The 11,404-nt window shown below is 40.2% G+C and overlaps 1 non-coding gene across 1 annotated transcript; it reads left to right on the forward strand.

Moving 5' to 3' along the window:
- Positions 1–3,099: 3,099 nt before the first annotated feature.
- Positions 3,100–3,205, forward strand: LOC122028329. The gene has a single exon (XR_006124733.1). It is a non-coding gene; the product is annotated as a small nucleolar RNA R71 (small nucleolar RNA).
- Positions 3,206–11,404: the final 8,199 nt, after the last annotated feature.

Here is an 11,404-nt window from a genome sequence, read left to right on the forward strand (position 1 = left end):
GACCGGATGTTGGTTTGGGAGACTTGGGACTTGGTTTGGGCAAAAACCAAGCTCTGGATCGGTCTGCAGACCGATCCAGTGATACGTTTGTGTATCTGATCGGTCTGGTGACCGATCAGATAACAAACAGAAGGCAAAGCGCATCGGTTCTGTGAGCTTACTGATCGATCTGGGGACCGATCAGCATGAAGCCTGATCGGTTTCCACGACCGATCCAGCTGTGGCCTGATCGGTCCACAGACCGATCAGGAAACGAACAGAAAGTTGGGCAACTTTCTGTGAAGCATTCTGATCGGTCTAGGGACCGATCAGCCCAGGGCCTGATCGGTCCCCAGACCGATCAGAAGGGTCCTGGACCGATCAAGGTGGAGCCTGATCGGTCCACGTTCGACCGTTGAGTCACAACGGGTCGCTCCGTCTTCTCCGCTGGCTTCTGTCTTCCCTGTGCAGGTTCGCAGGTTATAAAAGGAGATCAAGGCTTTGGTGCTAACTCTCCTTTTTCCTTCTTCCTGTCCCTAAGTGCTGCTGTGCTTGAGCTTTGTTGAGCTTCTCCAAAGCTTCGCGTGAGCTTCCGGCTGGATCATCTGCTGTTGTAGGCGCTTGGAGCTGTTGCTTCTTCCAGTCGACGAGAAGGCAAGATTGTTTTTACACTTGTATTGTCTTCTGCTTTCTTGTATTTCTTGTACATTCATCTTGCTGTTGCAAGAGTATTGTGGCGAGGTTTCTCCACCCATAAGGAGTTATTTTTAGCCGGTTTTCCGGGGACTCATCCACCGACGGATTGACTGGACTCATCCACCTTACGGACACGCCGAGGAGTAGGAGCCCTAATCTCTGAACCTCGTTACATCGGTTTGTTTGAGGTTTGTCTTCTTTTCCTTCGTTTCTACGTGTTATTTTCCGCTGCGCTAACCTAGTTTGTAGAAACGCGACGATTTGGGGTCGGCTATTCACACCCCCCTCTCTAGCCTCCGTACGAAGGATCCTAACACTACTATCATCACTTAAAACATCATGAATCTAGATAATGAACGTGCTAACATTTTTACTAAAAGACAAGAAAACATATAAGTGAAGTTTGATATTTTCAAGATGTATGCCATGAAAAATCAAAACAAAATGCAAGACATAAGAAAAAAATAAAAACAAACAAAGCAAATCAAATGCATCTAATGCATCCCCCCAAACTTAAACTTTTCATTGTCCCAATGAAAACTAGAAATGATATATGGAGGAGATTTATGATGTTTAGAGAAGTTACCAAGTGATGAGCTCCAAATGGTTGGCATTCATGTTTTTAAAGATACTCCTCTATCCAATGCTCACATTCCTCCACAACTTTGAAATCTACAAAAATAAGATAGACAAGAAAAATTAAGTAGAGGATACAAGTTTATTATAAGGAAAGAAATGAAACTAATAAAAAACTAGAAAATGAAAGCAAGATTGAACTTGGGTTACCTCCCAAGAAGTGCTTGTTTAAGGTCATTAGCTCAACCACCTCATTAGAATCATCTAAATCTTGCTCTTGGAGGGGTAAGATATTTTATCACCCTCCTACCAAGGGTTCTTATTTTGGTGGGAGCTTTCAACATTTGCATTAAAAAGTGAAGTAATGCTCTCTCCATCTTCATCTTTTTTAAAGTTCTTTCGGGTGGTCGAAGATGGTTCAGATTCAGCTTCCAATCATTAGCCCAAGTGAAATATGCACATGCAAAGAAAGTACAAATCTCCCACAAGAATATTAGATAAGATAGAGCCATAACTATATTAAGATAAGTAGAATAAGAAATAAAGACTGAATCACATCCAACAAAGTCAATAATAGGTACCTCTATAAAATTTCCTAAAAGATCACAAGAAGTACTAACCTTGCTTTGGTGAGAGATAGTTGAAATTTCTAAATATGTAGAAGTGAATTCCTCTGAATCAAATGATGGTTCTGGCTCTGGCTCAAGTGTTGGTGATATCAAAGATGATGATTCTTGAGACTCAACCATATCTACATGAGTCTCTACACATTGTTCCACAACATGATCAATTCTTACAACCTCTAAGGGTTGTATGAACAAAGGTGGTGATCCTTGAGATGCTGCTTCCACAACACAACTCCCTACACATTCTTCCATATCATCATCATCAACACAAATATCAAAAAATAAACCAACATCTATGCCCTCAATAGGAGAATCAATAACAAGAGGATCAATAACTTCACTTGAAGTTTTAAGTTGATCTACCACATCACATTTATCATCTGAAAGTTCAATGTCACTATAACACCCTATAAAGTTTGGAGGTAGATCTGAAAACTTATTTACCACTGCATTATCAATAAAATCCTCATCTGAAGAGTCTTCATCTTCATATACATTCAAAAATCTGCACTGAACCATATTAGTGTCACAGGATTTGCTGAAGTCTTTATTTTCATTGACCCCCACTAACCTTTATGGAAAAGGAACCCTTAGTGAAGGTCCTGGGAAAGATTAAACTTCCTTTTTCCCAAATTCCCTTTGAGATTTTGGAGGAGGTCCAACTTGGTTATCTAGTGTTGGTGTGATCAATCGTTGAGGAAAAGGTACTTGTGGCCTTTGTGAACTTCCTGGAGTAATGGAACTGAGTTCTTGTAATATTCTATTATTCTTCTCCTCAATTCTAAACAAATCTTTCTTCAAAAGTTCTTCATGATTCTCGCCACTTCTCAACTTAATATCATTATCATTTACACTAAATCTTGTCTGTGCAGGAGGAAGGTCTTCTTTGAACCATTTTGAAACTATGCTCTCAATCTTTGCTCCCAAATGTTTGAACTCCCTATTCTGTGACTTGTGATTTTCAAAACTAATAGATGGTTGAGTTACAATTTGTTTAACATGCTCTATAGCATTTATGGCTTACACTTCTTGAATGTTTGAAGGAGATTTCATCCAACTTATGTTTGACCATTCATGGAGGTTCAATGTCACTTGATAAATTAACATATATGCTTTATCTGCACTCTTGTCTATAAAAGAGCCTCCAGCTGATGGATCCAATAAACTCTTGTCTGAGAAAAAAATTCTCCCATAGAATATGTGCAGAATCAACCATTTTTCAAAACCATGATGAGGGAACTATCTTTAAAGACTCTTGAATCTATCCCAAGCTTCAAATAATGATTCTCTATATGCCTGAGCAAAATTTGTTATGCAATTCCTCATATATACTATTCTGCTTGGAGGGAAAAAATTATTCAGAAATTGCTTCTCCAATTGCTCCCAACTTGTGATACTTTGAGGATGGAGAGAGTATAACCATGTCCTTGCTTTATTCTTGATACTGAAAGGAAATGGCATCAATCGAACTATATTTGCTGACACTCTTTCACATTTCACCATATTACAAATCTCTAAAAATGTTACAAGATGCAGATAAGGACTTTCTGATACTTCTCCTCCAAATTTATGACCTTATATCATGAAAATTAACTCTAGGTCTAGTTGGAAACTTTCTGTTTCAATTTGAGGTTGCACAATGGGAGATAAAAATCTTGCAGAAAAGGGTGTAGAAAAATTTCTCATGGGCCTGTTTGACATGTTAGTGCTCATGGATATTCAAGAAAAAAATTATTAGAAGAAAAAAAATTGAAGATTCAAAGACAAGAAATAAAATGTAATATGAAAAGCAGGAAAGAAAATGCAGAATTTAAATTGCAAGAAAGAAAGTGCATAATGAAAACAAGAAAGAAAAGACAAAAGGAAAAAGAAAAATATCTAGAATAATTCATATACTAATCAACTAATGTGTTTATAAGTTCTTGTTATTCTTGATGCCTTTACAAAGTTTGATCTTCACATACACAAGAACAAGATTGCAAGATATGTTTACAAAAGAAAAGTAGAGAAAAACTAGACTAGAATGCTAGAAATCAAGAATGCGAATTAGAATTAGAATTAAAATTGCAACAAAACAAATTGTCAAGAAGAAGAAAGATATGCAAGTGATGAAAAAAAAATTCTAAAGATTAGTTACAACTATGCTAATGAAAAGAAAAGAAAAGTTATGTTTAGTCTAACTCAATTGATAATCTGTAATGTTATAGCGCAGTCCCCGGCAACGACGCCAAAAACTTGTTGACGTTCCGCAAGTGTACGGAAATGTTGTAAATAATAATAAAAGATATCATATCTACAGGGACTAGAATAACCACTAAAGATTTCTCAACAAGAATTAGCTAAACAACAAATCAATTGATTTACAGGAACTAATTATAATTATGAAGAACAAAACATAGGAATAAAAGAATAGAAACAAGAAATAGGGCTGTGATAAAAGATGTTCTTGGAGTTTTTGTTTCTTTGTAATGTTCTTCAACGTAAATGATCTACCAAATCGTATTCCTCAGTTGTCCGTCAATTGTAGAAGGTTGTCGGTTCTCTCTTGCAATAAACAACCGGCCTAGGACTAAAATATATCTAAAAGTGATCAATTAGGAATGAAACCTATGTTGTCCTTAAACGGGCTTGACTGTCACGTGCATCCCTCGGATAATCAACATAAGAATTCATCACTTCATAACCTCATCAAGATATAAAGATTAATGCATACAATCTATCCTACCCTCTTGAATGACCTCATTTCACCTTCAAGATTATCCCTCAAACGTCCTTACACGGGCTTATCTGTCACGAACGTCCCTCGGAAAATCGGATGAGAGATTATCTCTACAAGATCCACAAGGTATTCAAACATTCAATCAAGAATGGGAATTAGGTCCAAATCACAACAATCCACACAAGATTGAATAGGTACAAACAGGACAAAATCATAGAAATAGGATATTGACAAATCTACAAGAGTTTTACATCAAATCTTCATTACAAATACTCCCTCCATCTTAGAACAAGAGATCTAATCCATAGAAGAAGGAGAGAAATACGAAAACAAGAAGATTACAAACATCTTGATCCCTAAATCCAAGAAAGAAAGGGAAGAAAGGCTTATCTACGATGAAGAATGGTCTTCAGATCCAATCCTTGCTTCTGGAGTCGAAATGATGAAGATCTGCCCTTGAATCACCGGAAAATCCCTCCAAGAAGGTGGAGGAACACCTCAAATATTCTTTCCCCCCAAAAGGTAGAAGATCCCCTTTCAAATGAGGAAGAAACCCTTATATAGGGCAAGGGTTTGGGCATCACACGACCCCATGACACGGTCGTGTGAAGCTCACACGACCTGTGCTACTCCCTTCTCTGCCTGTCTCACACGGCTGTGTGTGAGACACAGCCGTGGCTTGCTCTGCCACTGCTCCCCTTGCACGGTCATGTAGATCTACATGGCCAGAATTGCCTCCGACTCTGGAGCTCCTGCACGACCGTGTGGTGCACACGACCAGGGCTTTCTTGGCCACTAGAAATGTTGCACGACCGTGTAGATCTACATGACCGCACACTGCTTCAGCTCTGGAGGGCTTGCAAGGCCGTGTGGTGTACACGACCTGACTCCTGTTGGCTTCAAAACTTGGCACAACCATGTGAAGCTCACACGGTCATGGCCACTCCCTTTCCTGCTACAGCCACACGGGTGGTGAACCTCACACGGCCAGGGCAACCCCCCATGGCAAGGTTGTGTGGCACATAAGGATGGTGCCTTCCTCCTTTGGTTTGCTTACAGATCTGGCCATGATCATAAATCCTTCACCAAATATGACTCCTGTGTACAGAAAATGCACAAAAGCATATCTCTGAATAAAAAGAGTAAATATACTAAAAGCAAAGTTGGAAGTATAAAAATTGTTAGTTAGAGCCCTAGAGCCAATCATTTGATGATTGTATGGACTCATTGTATCATATTCTTGTATATTAATAAAGGCATTTGTTTGGTTATTATACTTATTTGTATTAGTGCCAAATAGACTAAGTATAATAGCGTCCTTGAGTAGAAGGTTCATACCTATATCAATCGATTAGTTGAATCGATAGTGAGATGATATAGGGAACACTACTCTAAATCATTCCTAGTCGAGTATTAACATTCAAGGACAATGTTAATGCAATAAGACTAGCATGTAGGTCAACTCGATGACTTGATCTCACAAGTCATGGATATAGAGATATCAAGCTGACACATGGGTATACATTGGAGAATGTATACTGAATGACCCTCCATGAGAAAGTATCATGGATCGTTATATGAGTGTCATATACTTTTTCATGTGGCTATTAGTATGACTATTAGTCCTTAAACCTGAAGTCACCATGGATCCCTACATAAGGAGTTATGTACTTTGGTTTCGTCAAACGTCACCCGTAACTGGGTGGACTATAAAGGCGATTACCGGGTATGTAACAAATTATGCAGAGGGATGTGAGTGATGTAGATGGGATCTATCCCTCTCATATGACGAGAGCGACATCAATATTCTTGATAGAGTTAGACCACGAAGTGCATGGCCATGCCCAGATGAGTCAACATTAGATGTTGAGCTCATTTGATCGAGTGAGTCTACTTGGAGTTCAAGATTTAGATTGATTAGAGGATGACACAGTCTATGACTCACATTGATCAATCTAGATGTCTAGGATAGAAGGACAATGTCACATATTGTGAGGAGTCACAATTAGTAGTCACAAGGTGATGTCGGATCTCGACATTCTTGTAACTTGGGTAGTAATGATGTGTTGCTAGATACCGCTCATTACTTATGCTCCTAAATGGGTTTAGGGCATTGCCAACGTTACTAGAACCTATAGGGTCACACACTTAGGACAATTAGATGGAGATTAGGTTCATATGATGAACCAAGAGGATTAGATTCATTTGATGAATCAAATTGGATTAAGAGTAATCCTAATTGGGCTAACTTGAGTTCGACTCAAGTTGATTCATGTGTTCAATGAGTCTAATTTAGATTTTGACTCATTGAATCAATTTAATTTAATGAATTAGATTCATTATATTAAGTTGGCTCGAATCAAATGGTTAGATTAGATCAACCATGGTAGAGATTGGTTCAAGTTTGACTTGACTTGAGAAGGAAGACCAAAGGTCAATTTTGACTTGACCTTTTGCCACCTCATTGGTGAGTTGGCATTAGGTGGACCAATAATGATGTTCCACATCATCATGGGTGCCACCTCATGGAAGTTACAAAGCCATTTTCATAATAACTTCACATTAATTACATTTAATGGGGAGTTACACAATGAAGAGTGGCCACCCACTTTGGTTTGAATGGTGAATTCATTTTTCCATTCAAGTTGTGCATCTTCTTCCTCCTTCCTCTCAAGCTCTCCCTCTCCCTCTCCTCCTTGCCTTGGCCGAATCTTACCAAGGTGCTAGCACACCTTTGTGTAAGGTTTTCTCCACCTACGTGTCCCTGTGGATACTTCTAGAGGACCGACGCTTGACGGTCTAGAGATCCGGCAACTCCTTGGACGAGCGGGAACGCGAAAGGCACGCAACAAGGGTAAAGTTCTTAACATGTAGATCTAGGAGTAGATCTAAAAGGTTTTTCAAACTCGTACTCGTATTTATTTTTTTTTTCCTTGCACGGATCCGTTGGCCTTGGGTGATTCGGGGTTTCCGCGACGCGAAAAGCGGTTTTCGTGGCCCGAAAAACCCAACAGTGGTATCAGAGCCACGTGCAAGGCTTGTACGAGTTTGTTTTTGGTTTTATGAAAACTAAAGTTTCTGTAATTTTCTGTAAAATTATGATTTTCGAGTTTTTATGGGTAATTTTTCCGTAGAAGCGAAGCACAAGTGTCTCGGCACTTGTAGGCTTCGGCTACCGGAAAGATTTTTCCAAAACGGCTTCGTTTCGCCCCAAAATTTTTTTTGGGACAGCGGGCTTGGGTGCCATTAGATTTCTTAGGAGCAACTCGTGATGGTTAGATCGCGGGTAGGGGGTACTTCCCCTAACCCTGCAAGGGGATTTGCTTCGCGGTTGCACCCGAAATCGCTAAAAACGAACCCGCCGGGAAGATTTTTCCGAAACGGCAATGTCTCGGCCCAAATCGTTTTGGGACAGCGGGTTTAGGCACTGTTAGATCGCAAAGGAACCCTCGCGATGGTTGGATCGCGGGTAGGGGCGCTGCCCCTGGCCCCGCAAGGGGTTCCGTTCCGCGATTATGCCCGAAACCGCTAAACGGGTCCGCCGGAAAATTTTACTCGTAAAAATTGTAAAAATAAATTTTAAAATTACAAAAAATTATGAAAAATATATAATTTTGAATTATATATTAATTTTGTGATAGTCATGGCCCGAAAACCCAATATGATTGGATTGTGTTGTAATTCATAATACGGCCTGCGTGCCGTTATGTGTTTGCGAGTGTTGTATTATATTTGCGACCTGCGCGTCATGCCTTCTCTTATATATTCTTGTTGTAAATTAGATTTAGACTCGAATGTAACTCGAGTTTCAAATTGTAATGTACAAATTGGAGCGGTGGAGGGTCCACACGAGACGGAGTTCCGAGGCGGGCACGAACAACACAAGGTGGTCAAAGGGAGGAGCTTGGAGAAGCTGTTGACCCTAGGTTGACAAATCGATCTTCTCATTGGCTTGAGAAGATCGTAGTAGGGCCATGACTAAATCACAAATAGATTAATTAATTGCTTGTGTATGTGATGCATATTTAATAAGTAGTTAATTAATTAGTGTCTTACGATTAGATTAGATCTAAGTCGTGCACATGATGCACCCTTGCGATTAGATTAGATCTAAGTCATGCACAAGATGCATCCCTTTCGATTAGATTAGATCTCAATCGACTAAACTCTAATGCCTAACCGTGCCGTGATACCTATCACTACCTCGATCACATGTATTGTTGAATCTGCCAAAGCAGAGCAATACATATTATCTTGGTAGGGTATGGAGGGACAATCTTGGTCCCGCCTATCAACGCATGGGTGAATACAAACTCAATTAGATTGAGTATTCCTAGTTACTCGGTTGGATCGAGTCAACTATAGGCATTCTTCCAATAGTTGGAAAGGTAGGACAAAATCACGTTTATATTAACTCTTGGGTGTATTAGCCAAAGCTAACTCGAGTTTTAATATAAATATGGATCTTGATCCTATAAACAAGAGTTGCATAGAGATGTAATTGGTAATCGTTACCTACCGATCATACTAAGCCTTGGGCGTATTAGCCAAAGCTAACTCAAGGGTTAGTATGATGTGGATCTTGTCCCACATGAATTATAGTGGGAGCATCATTTAGTTAAAGGCCTAATTAAATGATTTTTAAGAATATGATATTTATTTCTGCAAATTTTTCTGTTGTAGATAACCATGACGTCGAACACGAATTCCTTCTCCCTGCGATCTGTCCTTGAGAAGGACAAGCTCAACGGAGCAAATTTCCTGGACTGGTACAGGAACTTGAGAATAGTTCTCACCCAGGAACGTAAACTGTACGTTCTGGAGCAGCCCATTCCGGAGGCTCCTCCTGCCAATGCCCCGCGAGCAGACAAAGATGCTTACAAGAAGCATCAAGACGACGCATTAGATGTGTCCTGTCTAATGCTCGCGACCATGAACTCTGAGCTTCAGAAGCAACACGAGTTGATGGGCGCTTACGATATGGTTGAGCATCTTCGCCAACTATATCAGGGACAAGCGAGGCATGAGAGATTTGAGATCTCTAAGGCACTGTTTCAGTGCAAGATGTCAGACGGGGCTCCCGTAGGTCCTTATGTACTCAAGATGATTGGGTACATAGAGAACCTACAAAGACTGGGGTTCCCACTTGGCCAAGAGCTGGCCACTGACTTGATCTTGCAGTCCTTGCCGGATAGCTATAGTCAATTCGTTCTCAACTATAACATGAACGAGATTGACAAGCCACTGCCCGAACTACTTAGTATGTTACGAACTGCTAAGATTAACCTTAAGAAGGTTAAGCCCATTCTGATGGTCCAGAAGCACAAGGGCAAGGGAAAGCCCAAAGGTAAGGGAAAGTCCCAAACCAAGGGCAAAGGCAAGGCACTGAAGCCTAAAGGAGGGGTCGCCAAGGATGCTACCTGCTTCCACTTCGGTCAGACCGGGCACTGGAAGAGGAACTGCAATGTATACTTGGAGGATCTTAAGAAGAAGCGAAGTGAGACTTTCACTTCAGGTATATATGTTATAGAAGTCAATCTATCTATTTCTACATCATGGGTATTAGATACTGGATGTGCTTCTCACATTTGTACTGATGTGCAGGCGCAGAGAAATAGCAGAGCACTGGCATAGGGCGAGGTGGACCTACGAGTAGGCAATAGAGCACGGGTTCATTGCTGTCCGTGAGGAACTTATCACTATCTCGCCTCCGGGCTTATACTAGATTTAGATGATTGTTGTTATGTGCTTGCCTTACTAAGAACTTAGTTTCTTGTTTAGACAAGAAAGGATACTCTTTTATAATAAAAGACAAATGTTGTTCTGTTTATTTAAAAGATATGTTCTATTGTAGTGCACCACTAATAAATGGACTCTATATTCTAGACCTTGAGAGCCCTATCTATAACATTAGTACCAAGAGGTTCAAGTCAAATGACATGAACCAAACCTACCTCTGACACTGTCGCTTAGGTCATATAAATGACAATCGCTTATCCCAGCTCTATAAGGATGGCTTTGCTGGACTCATTTGATTTAGAATCATATGAGATATGCGAGTCATGCCTACGAGGCAAGATGACCAAGACCCCCTTTAGTGGGCATAGCGAGAGAGCAACTGATTTGTTAGGACTCATACATAGTGATGTATGTGGCCCTTTCAATGTTGCTACTAGAGACGGTTATAGATACTTCATCACATTTACTGATGACTTTAGTAGATATGGTTATGTGTACTTTATGATACATAAGTCTGAATCCTTTGAAAAGTTCAAAGAATTCAAGAATGAAGTACAGAACCAGCTTGGCAAGAGTATTAAGATACTTCGATCAGATCGAGGTGGAGAATACCTTAGCCATGAGTTTCGTGACTACCTAGCTGAGTGTGGGATTCTATCCCAACTCACTCCTCCTGGAACACCACAGTGGAATGGTGTATCCGAAAGCAGGAATCGTACCCTATTAGATATTGTACGATCTATGATGAGTCACACAGATCTTCCGACATATCTATGGAGATATGCTCTAGACACGGCAGCTTTCATACTCAACCGAGTTCCATCAAAGGCCGTGATAAAGACACCATATAGGATATAGACTGGGAGAGATGCCCAGGTGTCTTTCATGAGAATTTGGGGCTGTGAGGCTTACGTACGACGTCAAGTCTCAGACAAATTAGGACCCAAATCCGACAAGTGCTATTTCATCAGATATCCCAAGGAAACTAAGGGATATTACTTCTACATTCCCAGTCAGCACAAGATAGTTGTGGCAAAGACTGGGGTCTTTCTAGAAAGGGACTTTGTTT

Source organism: Zingiber officinale, chromosome 10A, assembly GCF_018446385.1.
Source record: "Zingiber officinale cultivar Zhangliang chromosome 10A, Zo_v1.1, whole genome shotgun sequence".
In the NCBI taxonomy this organism is placed as follows: domain Eukaryota; kingdom Viridiplantae; phylum Streptophyta; class Magnoliopsida; order Zingiberales; family Zingiberaceae; genus Zingiber; species Zingiber officinale.